We start from the raw sequence: 13084 nt of genomic DNA, 5'->3' as shown, positions 1-13084 counted from the left end.
TAAAAATGGCTAAACAATATAATGACTAGGCCTTGAATAGTTATAACAGGAGAGCTGTATTTCTATGATTGAATAGTGGTCAGTGAGTGTGTTCCCTTTAAGTGTGTGTTGTTGTTTATTTTTTTTTTTTCAAGGTTATGGTTCTTGCAGTTATTTTTTTTCTATAGTGTCTGACTTAGCCTAATTACTGCAAAGACATTATTAATGAGATGAATCAGCTGATAGAGATTATAGAAGGGAACATAAATAATTTGTATGTCCTCTGCCCACAAATACAGTACATGCAAATGCATGAGCATATCTGTATGCTTGCTTATTTGAGATGCATTACTCAAAGCATTTTTCTCTCTCTGGTCTTCTTTAAATCACTGCAGCTCATTTAAATACTAACCTAACACCAAGCCCTTTTTGTTGCACCACTTCCTTTCATCCTCTCATTTAAAACTGTTTCTTTCAATCAGTTTTTAAAATGCTTACCATATAGCTTGCAGTTCGTGGGATCTTTCCATTATTTTTTTTTAAGATGTCTTTCTCTAAAGTATTAAGCTGTCTTTACATTTTTGCAGGGTATTTTCCTTTATTATTAATTGTCTGTATGCCATACTTTCCCTTTCACCCTCTGTCATTTTGTTACTTTCTTTCTACAGATGTTTCTCACTATATCTTCTCTCTTCCTCACCCCTTAATCTTTCAACCCTTTGTCCATTACCCATCTCTTTCTTGCCCCGTATCCTTTCCCGACTCATGACCCATTTTTTCTTTTTTCACTGGTGAGCGGAAGGTTAACTCTGAAGCCAAGTGGAACAGCTTTATTCATAACGAGGACACATGCAACAAGGCAGTGGATAGAGAGATGGACAGTCCTCTGTCAGTCTTCAGTGACCTTAGTGACTTCCATGACACAGACATAATTCAGAAACCTGTCTCCAGTTATTGATGCTAGTAGCCAGAAGACCACAATAGTTTTTTAATGTTTCATGTAAATGCATAAACACCTAAGTTCATGCTATTGACTATTGTCAGTCATCTTGAACAATTGCTAAATCTGGTGACCCAAGGAAGCATGGGTTTGCTCCATTTGAAGACACTGCCTTGCTCACTGCTAAACCTTACAGACAGCTTTGTGCCACAAAAGAGATGTACAGTAGTATCCTACATTTTATGGTGTTTGTTTGTGAAACAGGCACTTGTCCGCTTGAGTCATCTATGCTTTCTTCTCTTTTTTAATTACTCAGTAAATCCTTTCCTGCACCGAACCAACCTTCCTGTGTATACTATGGTGTTACTAAACATTTATAATTTACAATGGCAATCTAACCCTTTCCTATTAATCCCTCATGGAAACTATACATCTCTCTCTGTTTCTCTCTTAAACACTTTGGCAGAGGAGATACTGTGATACTAGTGGTATGCTGAAACAGACAGATGCAATCCATAAAATTGTATAGTTGTGCCATTAAATGAGGGGTGAGGTACGTTCCCATTCCCATCCCATATATATATATAAATAGGACTGTGCAAAAGTCTTAGGCACATAAGATGTTTCACAAAAACATTTGTCTTAAGATGGTTATTTATATTTTCAGCTTTAGTGTGTCAGTAGGAAATATTCATTTTAGACTCCAAACATTTATTTTGCAAGTAGAATAGAATAGAAGAACAGAGAGCCCTGCAACAGATGGCATGGTCCCCACAGAGCCCCCCACTGAAGTCAGTCTGGGATTACAAGAAGAGGCAGAAGCAACTGAGACAGCCGAAATAGATAGAAGAACTGTTGCGAATTCTCCAAGAAGCTTGGAACATCCTATCTGCCAACAACCAAGAAAAACTGTGTCCAGGAGTACCTAGGAGAATTGATGCTGTTTTTAAGGTAAAGGTGGTCACACCAAATATTGATTTAGTTTTTTTTATGTTTACTGGACTTTGTATGATGTTAATTGATAAATGAAAACTATTCATGGCATTATATTTTAAGACATCCTCACTATGCAACATTTTTCCCAAGTGCCTAAAACTTTTGCACAGACTGTATATATATATATATATCAATTATTAAAAATGTGTTTATAATTAAATCACTTTTTTGATTATCTCGCTCAGTTTTTCTCTAAAAAAGGCAACTTTGTCTCAAAGCATCACATTACTACACCTTCATTTTTGCAAAATTATTTTTACATTGCTCATTCTACAGTACGTATCACAGCAGTTTCCTAGTGAAACAAACACTAGAGGCACTACAACCACAATTCCTTTCATTCACTTCCACACAAATCACTAGTAAAATAACAGATTATCAGTTCGTAAACACTTGCTATAGTAACCAACTGCATTTACAAGCTTGTTTAAATTTGATTAATTTGCGCATTGATAGAGTGTTGCATTTGTGATTCAAATGACCAGGGTACACGCGAAACACGCATGTCCTAGAAACACCACAATATAATGATGTTGTTTCAGAAATTGTTTTTGTTTTTATCTCACATTTGTTTTAATGACACTTTCAGTTAGGTTTAAGGTTTAGGGTAATGAGGTAGGTATTGCTGATTTAAAACTTGACAGAGCATTAATCTTATACACCCTTAAAAACTAATTGTTTGAGAGAACATTTAGCTCTCTTTTAGCACCACACAGTAGACATTTCACCTTGGAGCTGCCCTGATATGTGTAAAGAACCACGTAATATCATTTTGCAAAAATGTCGCCACAGTGAAGTAATTTTCATGAGATCAGGCTCCAAAAGTATTGAAGGTTTTGAGTTGTTACTGTGAAAAGCATTTCTCTAGAATTCTACTAACTTTGCCAAATGCCAGGAGCCAGATTGTATTTACATATTCTCTGTAATAAAGCTTGACCATGTCTCCGTCTCCCTGTCCCCATCACAAAGAACTACAAATTTCTTTCAAAGTTTGATTGTATAGAGGTATGCTTTTCTAAAATAGTGCTACAGTTCAGTGTTCATTTGCAGTACCTTCCCTAGAATATTATTTGTTGTTTCTATCTTATGAGCATTTAATGTATTTCCTAAAAGTGCAACATTATCTAATTTTGAATTGAGGACCAGTGACCTCCCAGCATGTGAACAGAGCTGCGAAAGGGCTTGAAAGGCCCTGTGTATATGATGCTTTTAACCAGGCCCTGGGCCAGCCTGAAAGCTTGTCATGTCTGTAGAGGTTGGAAATGTATGATAATAGATACAAAATAAAACAGGTGTAGAGTAGTCACTTGCACACCCACATACAGGTGCATCTCAATAAATTAGAATGTCATGGAAAAGTTCATTTATTTCAGTAATTCAACTCAAATTGTGAAACTCGTGTATTAAATAAATTCCATGCACACAGACTGAAGTAGTTTAAGTCTTTGGTTCTTTTAATTGTGATGATTTTGGCTCACATTTAACAAAAACCCACCAATTCACTATCTCAACAAATTAGAATACATCATAAGACCAATAAAAAAAAAAAAAACATTTTTAGTGAATTGTTGGCCTTCTGGAAAGTATGTTCATTTACTCTATATGTACTCAATACTTGGTAGGGGCTCCTTTTGCTTTAATTACTGCCTCAGTTCGGCGTGGCATGGAGGTGATCAGTTTGTGGCACTGCTGAGGTGGTATGGAAGCCCAGGTTTCTTTGACAGTGGCCTTCAGCTCATCTGCGTTTTTTGGTCTCTTGTTTCTCATTTTCCTCTTGACAATACCCCATAGATTCTCTATGGGGTTCAGGTCTGGTGAGTTTGCTGACCAGTCAAGCACACCAACACCATGGTCATTTAACCAACTTTTGGTGCTTTTGGCAGTGTGGGCAGGTGCCAAATCCTGCTGGAAAATGAAATCAGCATCTTTAAAAAGCTGGTCAGCAGAAGGAAGCATGAAGTGCTCCAAAATTTCTTGGTAAACGGGTGCAGTGACTTTGGTTTTCAAAAAACACAATGGACCAACACCAGCAGATGACATTGCACCCCAAATCATCACAGACTGTGGAAACTTAACACTGGACTTCAAGCAACTTGGGCTATGAGCTTCTCCACCCTTCCTCCAGACTCTAGGACCTTGGTTTCCAAATGAAATACAAAACTTGCTCTCATCTGAAAAGAGGACTTTGGACCACTGGGCAACAGTCCAGTTCTTCTTCTCCTTAGCCCAGGTAAGACGCCTCTGACGTTGTCTGTGGTTCAGGAGTGGCTTAACAAGAGGAATACGACAACTGTAGCCAAATTCCTTGACACGTCTGTGTGTGGTGGCTCTTGATGCCTTGACCCCAGCCTCAGTCCATTCCTTGTGAAGTTCACCCAATTCTCGATTTTGCTTGACAATCCTCATAAGGCTGCGGTTCTCTCGGTTGGTTGTGCATCTTTTTCTTCCACACTTTTTCCTTCCACTCAACTTTCTGTTAACATGCTTGGATACAGCACTCTGTGAACAGCCAGCTTCTTTGGCAATGAATGTTTGTGGCTTACCCTCCTTGTGAAGGGTGTCAGTGATTGTCTTCTGGACAACTGTCAGATCAGCAGTCTTCCCCATGACTGTGTAGCCTAGTGAACCAAACTGAGAGACCATTTTGAAGGCTCAGGAAACCTTTGCAGGTGTTTTGAGTTGATTAGCTGATTGGCATGTCACCATATTCTAATTTTTTGAGATAGTGAATTGGTGGGTTTTTGTTAAATGTGAGCCAAAATCATCACAATTAAAAGAACCAAAGACTTAAACTACTTCAGTCTGTGTGCATTGAATTTATTTAATACACGAGTTTCACAATTTGAGTTGAATTACTGAAATAAATGAACTTTTCCACGACATTCTAATTTATTGAGATGCACCTGTATTATGAAAGATTAATTACATAAATTAAAGGTGTAATTTCAGCACTATTAATGGCACCAAATGGAATTACAAAAATAAAGTATATTTTTAAACAACCTTTGACAAATCCCCTTAGACTCATCACGCCCTTTTGCATTCCTTTTGAAAAAATAGGCCAGACTAAATAAAAGGTGATAAACGTTTAACGTCGTAATAAACAAGACCACCATAACATATACATACCAAACAGAAAGCGTGGCAGAGTAATTAGGTCGTCCGATAACATAGCCGAATGGCAGTGCTGGGGATTCAGCACATGAGGTAGGATGGTTCTTCTGGTAACTAGCAAGTGCAATGACAGCGGCTCATGCTATAGGTTGAGCGAGAAAGGGATGGGTGGAGCTGAGCGGGCCGCTCAAAATATAAACGTCAATGTTTTGATAGTGCCTGGGAGGCTCAGTGTTTATACATTTGGGGAAGGTAAACCAACAAGTGGCTTACTTATAGTTGTCAATGAACAATAAACTGGGATAGTAGAATGTGATTTGACATATAAAAAAGTTACATACTTTACTCTTTTATTGTTTATTGTACACTATTAAAGATAATTATATAAAAATATTTTTAAGACAAAAAAAAGGTTTGACTTCAAGAAATTTACACTCTAATGACTTGAGAGACTTTTGACTTGAGTGAACATAGTGAGCAATGATGTTCACAAGCAATGGTGCATTCTGTGAATTTTTAACGTGCGACATTTCAGTACACTGGAACGTTTTTTCTTTTTTTTTTTTTGTGATTGGGAAAGCCCTGGAAATGGCCAACCCCCTGGCCAGTGCCCTGATGTAGGGAACTGATTGAGACACACCCATTGTTTTGGGCAGTCTGTGGCAAAACTCATGAATTCAATGAGGGTAGCTTCTAACCATCAGTATACTTTTTTTGGCAGGCCCTTGCAGTTAGGTCCTTGTTCCACTCCTTTCCCTCCTCTCTTCATCATTTTCCTACCTCTCTAAATTCTTCTGCCCTCTTACAAGCTCTAACTCAGCCTTTTTACCAAATCTTTAATATCTATAATAAATCATATTTATAACCCCTCTTTCTGCCTTCCCCCATGGTGTGATTTGCTTGTCCTCTATGATGAATTTAGCTGAGTTCATGTTTTCTCTTTGTGTAAAATCTGTGTCTGAGTGTAGAATACAGTGTAACCTGATGTATTTTTTATTTTCTTTCTCCTTTTTTTATGCCTTGCACTGCAATCACCATAGTCTGTCATGAAATCTCCTTGTTCTCAGCTAAGAGTCTAGAACTCAACACAACATCAAAGAAAAAGGGAGAGAAGGAGAGAGAGAGTGAAGGAGTGGGTTTGCCTTGTATCTGGGTTCTGATGGAGAAGACAGCGAAGGAGAAATCGGGAAGGGAGGAGGAGGACGGGGGAGGGGCAAAAGCGATTGAGAGAGAGCAAGGCAGGTATGGAGGGAGGGAAACAAGGGGATGAGAGAGGAATGAAGCCAACCAACCAGCTGAAAGAGAAAGAGAGATCGGCGCTGTTTGAACATGTTAGAGAGAAAAGGAGGGAGGGAGGGAGGGAGAGAGAGAAATGGTAGGACCGATTGTCAATTGTGTTACTATTGCATGGCCACTGGAACGGTGTCTGCCTGCTGAGGATATGCATTGGCTCCCAGCGCTCAGCGGCTCACAGGACACACATTTTAAAATGTAATTTCCAAAGGCCTAATTGTTTCCGCTGTGATTTATTTTCATCCTTTTCGTTTTTCTTCTTTTTTTGTTTGTTTTATCTGCCCTTCTCCCCTTTCCTTCTCTTTTTTTCATTGTTGTTGTTGTTGTTTTTTTTTCTTTTTGTTTTTTTTACCAGCTGCTGGATTTTTCCCTTTTTAAAAACTGCTGTCATTCTCTCCGTTTACAAAGGAGGGATCTGCAAATAGAGACAACCACAGTAAGACAGTAAGTGGGACTTATTTCTTCTAACGCCTGTGCCAGGGGATGCATGAAACGCTCTGGGAGGCTGGTAAAAATGTGAGGAGGATGCAAAATGAATGGATCTGATGGAGATGGATACATTTTAAGAGTAGATGCCAGAATCTGACTGCTGCTTTGCCATTCAAAGTTTAGCTCCTCATATCTGGAATGTGTTCAGCTATTTCAAATAGAGCCAGCCCATGCATGCACTGTATCTACTGTACTGAGTGAAAGATGTGAGGAGATCAGACTGTGGGTGTTGCTCATTATCTGTATTTTGGCTGCAGCAGCATGTCTGTGATATAGGGGAATCTGATTCTCCATCAGAAAAGACAGACACTGAGGATAGATTAAAACAAGAGGTGCAGGAAGAAGTAAATACTGCATAAGTTTATATGCATATGTGAATGAGTTCCTTGTGTTAGGTGTAATGTGTAATGTTTCTGGTCCTCCGTGTATTAAAGCGACTGAGCGTTGACAGGAGCATGATATGCAGTATCCTGTCACTCCCTGAAACACACCCACCCACATACATTGGCATGCATGCAGAATTACCCAGCAACGGCAACTGACTGATCTGCAAGCATGGCAGCTCTCTCATATGATTGCTGCTCTCAAATGCCAGATCAGTTTCTCTGTTCCCTCCTTTGTGTCTATCTTTCTTTCTCAAAAACACACAAAATGTATGACTAAATTTGCTATGAAGTTATGGTTTGACTGACAAATGCCATTCTGCAGTTATCCCAAGTGGTTAAAGGGATAGTTCACCCAAAAATAAAAATTCTGTAATCATTTACTCACCCTCAAGTTGACTGACTTTCTTCTGCGGAACTCAAAGAGAGATGTGATAGGTAGACTGTCAGCCTTAGTCACCATTCCCTTTCATTATATGGAAAAAGGTGCAATGAGACTAAATGGTGACAGGCTAACATTTTGCCCAGCATCTCATTTAGTAAAAGAAATTACGGTGTCTCATTCGTATCACTTTCTTTCTTCTGCGGAACACAAACAAAGATATTTTGAAGAATAAATTAGGTGTTTTTGTACATACAATATAAGTCAATGGGTTTTAAAACTTTTAAGTTCCAAAGAGGACATAAAGACACCATAACATTAACCACTCGAGTAGATTAATCCATGTCTTTCGAAGTGAAACAATAGTTACCCACACACATACTTGTACACAGAATACTGAATGCCCCTTAAATAGAGAGCAAACTACTCATCTCACAGGCAAGAAGTGGCACACAAATGAATCAACACAAAAGCATTCTGATGTGAAGAGATCTCTAGGCAGCACTGTGTGTTGTGTACTGTGTGTTGATTTGGTTTGGGATTGTCCCCTGTCATTATCTGCTGAATCTATTCTTAGGAGCCTTTGTCTCTTGTGTATATCCTCCTCCAATATATTGCCTGCGCTCAGAAGAGGAAGATTGTAACAGGTCTCTGCAGCGGTCACCCGTAATTACATGATATGTGTATTTCTAGCCAGTTATTTTGAAAGAGAGATAGAGAGAGAGAGAGAGAACAGAGGGAGGGTAAGAGAATAAGTAATAAAAGCAATGAGGAAAGGATCTTTTTTTATTTTTTTATAATTTGCCTTACCAGCTGTCAGAAACAAACATGTATGACCAAATTCTTTACTCAAGAGTATAAAGGAATATTTTTTGGTGGTTTCACAGTGTTGGAAATGAGGGCTTTCCCCCTTTTTTCACACTCACAAACAGCAGCATAAAAACAAAAATAATATACAAAGACATTCAAATATGCTTTTCTGGCATAGATACTGATGGCAAAACAGTGTTGCCAACATTGCTTGTAATAAAGCATCTCTTGCTCGGTCACATGCTGTCACACACCCTCTTTTCCCATTCTCTGTCTTCCCTTTAAACACACACATACACATTGAGTCTCTTCGGTGTGTGTTAGCTGCAGGGGGATACGAGATAGGATGACAGAGTGGATAATCAGACAAAGGCACACAAAGAGAACTAAAATTAGACACAATGAACGGGCCATTGACAAATCGAGAAACTAGAACGGCACTAACACCTTTCCGCTCATTGCTCTGGTAAAACCCAGCCTCTCGCTTCATCTGCATTTCCCTCTCCATCTCATGCATACACATAGATGATTTCAGAAAAACTGCCATGTCTTTACTCGTTACAATCTGAGGATGAAAAAAAGCTGTGATAGTATAAAGCATATCTTTCAAAGTACTTTATTTTATTTTTTATGAGTTCACATTTTCATATAATCATTGAAAGTGAGACAAAGGTAAACATAAGTCAAATTCCAAATTCCATTTTTGCACCCTTCAATGACACTGCGAGAAGGGTACGCTATTCATAAAGTCATTCCAAATAAAAGTGAGCAACTGAATCCCTTCGTGAAGGGCCCTTCCACCACGAGATTCAACTCCAGCTCTTGAAACTCCCCGGGGCTACTTAATTAATGAAGAATTGACTGTTAATTCATAATAGAAGGGAAGAGAAATAGAGGTGGAATTGGGATGGTGGAAGGATGCTAGAATAATTGTCACAGTTTATATACACTTGCATTCTGAATGACAGGATTAGATGAACATGCTCCTCCTACACTTTCGTTTAGAACTCCATATTGTAGAATCGTTTGTATATTGCATCACATCTCTCCCTCGTTTTCTCTCATGTATAGTGCTGGTATGCTTGCTTGGCAGAAAAATCTCCAGCAACACACTTGAAACTGTGAATAATGAGAAAAAAATGCTCAAATCATTTCAACAAGCTTAGATAAATGATCACACACACACACACATAAAACTAAAAGCCTCATCTGAAGGAGTGAACAACCTGATAACAAACAGACAGAACTGGAGATCAGTTGAATGAGGATGACATTCTAAGCTACACTGTAAAAAGTGGTAATCTGCAGTTTTTATTTTAAGGAGATATGTCTGCCTGACCTAACCCTTAAAATTAGTTCTGTTGTTGTAACCTGATGTAGTCAGGTTGATTCAGTCTGTCCATTTACATGCACAGCTATAATCAAGCTGCAGCAGTTTTTTGCGTAGTTGGGCTACAGTCTTCATCTGTCTGTCTAAGTATACATGATACACTGCAAAACTGCACCGAGGAAAATTTGAAGCAAGGACATCAGCTGAGGATGTGCCGCAATACACGCTAAGCGTCACTTCTGTCTTTCTAACCATGAGCACAATGTGGAGGCCAATTGCGATCCGATTAACGTGTATACATTCTGAACAAATTCAAGCTACAATTGCAATATCTAGGTCTGTTTATCCAACTTTGCAAAAATTGGACTAGTACAATCAGACAGACTTAATCGTTGACGTGACATTTTATAAAGATGAATTATTGTTTTAGTCCAACTGAAATAGACCTTTTAAACAGATGCACAGGTAGCTGTCTAAACTTGCTTAAAGCAAATGTACTGTAAATTTACTGAGTGATGTTGCATTAATAAGATTTTTTCTTCAATTAAACCAGCTAATTTAGATGTTACCACACAAAGCACATTTTTAGGTAAACATTTTTTCAATGTGGCCTCCATTTTCACTGACAAAAAGAGAATAGGGCCTTCAAAGAAATGAAAGAGTAACTGTTTCAGAGCAGTAGAGGAGCAGTGATGCACATGCCTCTGACAAGTTGGAATTATGGAATCCTATGGGGATGCAGTTGCTCAATTTCCCCTATCTGGCCCTGTCCCGAAAAAAACCCTCAACCCTTTGCGGTCCTCCTCCAAGTCTAATTTTTGGTGACGTAATGCTACATAGACTGAAAGTGCATTGAGGGTGCAAACTAGATATATTTGAGGACACCAATCTAAAACAAAACCTGACAGCTAAACCTATGGTCTTGGGTTGACTTCACAGACAAATGCAAAAGAAGGGCACAAGACCACAGGTTTTCATGGCATGTGGCATAAAAAATCCCATAAACAATAATAATAAAAAAAGTAAACATCAGTGCACTAAACTAACAAAAGCACTTTACAGAAAAAGCTATTCATCATGCATATGTTTTGCTTGCCTTTGTTTTTCTGTATTAGTTCTGATCTGAGCACCAGTTTGAATTGGACCAAAACACTTCTTGAACTGTGCTAATCAATTGTGATGAATATAGTCCTGCATGTTCCTCTCATACTTTCCCAAGAAATGGGTAGATACAGATATAAAATCTGTTAATTTCTATTAACAAACATTTCTGTACTGAGCATTTTCTAAGGGAGGGCTAATGAAACGTTTGCCTGCATAAGCTGTATCCAAGCAGTGGGCGCAACCTGGCCGGCATGGATCGATACCAATGGATCCATATGAATTAGGCCAGTGTGGAGCCATGATATGGTGTTCAGTCTTTCATTCCTGTTTATTTTACTCAACTACTGTCAGCTTATGTTTGTTCCCTGTATCATCCTGTCTTTTCTTTATTCCTGACCAGTTCTCCACCTCTAGTCTCTGTTCTTTTCCACTGTTGAAAAGACCAGCATTGCTGGTCACCAGCAGATGTTGAGTTAAGGATGCAGATCCCCGGTGCTGGTCCTCCCTATATGAAAAACTACACAAGTTGCATAGGGGTGTTGATCAGTATATTATACAATAAATAGTGGTGCTTTCTTTAGCAAGGTGCAACTATTAATATTGGTCTGTCCTTTGTTTAAGGATTTTTGAAAATTCCTAACCCAGTCCTTCTTCCACCAGAACTTTGGTTATCGTTTGTCGCACACCCATGAATGAGGGGTCAAACTGACCAGTTTACTGAGGAGAGGTATGCTATGACTTTTATAAGTGATCAGGCGGTGGACAAAAAAACAAAAAAAAAAACCCATAGACTTAACATTGAAAATGGAGAAGAAGGCTCATATTTCAGGAACAGAAAATTGTAGAGACATGGGGGTGGCCTCTTTTCACAAGTTTAGCACAACACCCTAGCAACCACCTAGCAATGCCCTAGCAACCACCCAGAACACCATATCTCAGCACCAGAACATCATGGAGACATAGGTTACCTTTTGAACAGGGGAGGTGTGCTGAGGCCCTTAGTATACCCTGTGAGGCCTTTGAGGGCCCCTGGGTGCCCCTAGGGGCCCTGGCCATATCTCGGCAACAGAAGATCGTAGAGATGTGGGGATAGGCTCGTTTGAATTAGGCCAGTGTACTAAGGCCCTTAATAGGCCCTGTGAGGCCCTTGAGGGCCACAGGGGGCCCTAAGGGGCCCCTGCATATCTCAGTACCAGAAGATCGTAAAGGCTTAGGGGTTGGCTTGTTTGATTTTGGGAAGTGTACTGAGGCCCTTTGTGGGCCCCATGAGGCCCTTGAGCTATATCTTGGCATCAGAACATTGTAGAGACATGGGCTTTTTTTTTTACTTGGGGAAATGGCTTGATCTGACATTGCTGAGCGAGTTTTGCCAAGGCAAGCACAACTGACCTATCTCGTTATTATTACGATTTAATTTATTTTTTGGACATGCACAAAGTTTTGCTTAGGGCCCAACAAGGCTAGGACCAGCACTATTTGTCTCCAGCATGGGATGCTAGTGTGCTGGTCTACACACTAAGTGTCTTAAATAGTTTAACCAGTAATAATTCCTTGGTCACTAGCTTCACCAGAAAGAACATGCTGGTTGAACAGCTTCACCAGCTAAGTTTTCTTGGTGAAAAGATTTTGGAATTTAGCCCACTTATTTACGCACTTCCACACATTTTTTTTCCTCCCTCTCTCATTCTGCTCAAGGTAGAGGACTGATCTGGGACAGACAGTTTCCCTTGTGCTCTGGCCTACTTCAGATCTGTCCTTTCTCTCTCCCTTACCATCCCCTCTCTTTCTCCTCTTTTATTCTGTCCATCTGTCTCTCTCTCTCTCTTCCTGGGTCTGTTTCTGTGTATCTCTTTGGCATAAGGGGTGATGAGGTTGGTGTTGGCATGGTGGGGTGTCAGATTGTGTAGTGTCTGGGTAACAAGAGTGATACAGTGTTATGTAGAGACAGGTGTCATGCACTCTGGTGGTGTCTGTGTGGTCTTGGCAGACCAAGAGTGCTGAAGTGGATCTCCAAGCCCCCTTGTACTGACAGAGCTGTTCCCTCTTGAACGTTGTTTCTCAGGGAGACTCCCTTTTGGACCCAAACAGAAGCCCTGCTTTTGAGATTAGTCTAGCACTTTGGAAAGTTATGCACAGAGAACGTGTGATTGTGTCTGCATCAGCATGAGTATAGGGCATAGGGGTGTTTCAGCGGATGTCAGTGTTTATATGTGCGTGTGTTTGTGTGTGTGTGTGTGCATAAGGACAGAATAGATTTGGTGAAT

At 39.6% G+C, this 13084-nt stretch overlaps 1 protein-coding gene across 1 annotated transcript in view; it reads left to right on the top strand.

Moving 5' to 3' along the window:
- The first annotated feature begins 6476 nt into the window (after window positions 1-6476).
- The window catches only part of LOC127451224 (SH3 and multiple ankyrin repeat domains protein 1-like), a 149550-nt gene continuing 142942 nt past the window's right edge, over window positions 6477-13084 (top strand). The window contains exon 1 of the mRNA XM_051715741.1: window positions 6477-6766. The gene's annotated coding sequence lies outside the window, so the exon portion shown is untranslated. The remainder of the gene's footprint in view (window positions 6767-13084) is intronic.

Source organism: Myxocyprinus asiaticus, chromosome 14 (genome assembly GCF_019703515.2).
Source record: "Myxocyprinus asiaticus isolate MX2 ecotype Aquarium Trade chromosome 14, UBuf_Myxa_2, whole genome shotgun sequence".
NCBI classification, from domain to species: domain Eukaryota; kingdom Metazoa; phylum Chordata; class Actinopteri; order Cypriniformes; family Catostomidae; genus Myxocyprinus; species Myxocyprinus asiaticus.
The sequence above is the reverse complement of the archived record's forward strand: the minus strand, read 5'-3'. Positions and strand labels throughout refer to the sequence as shown.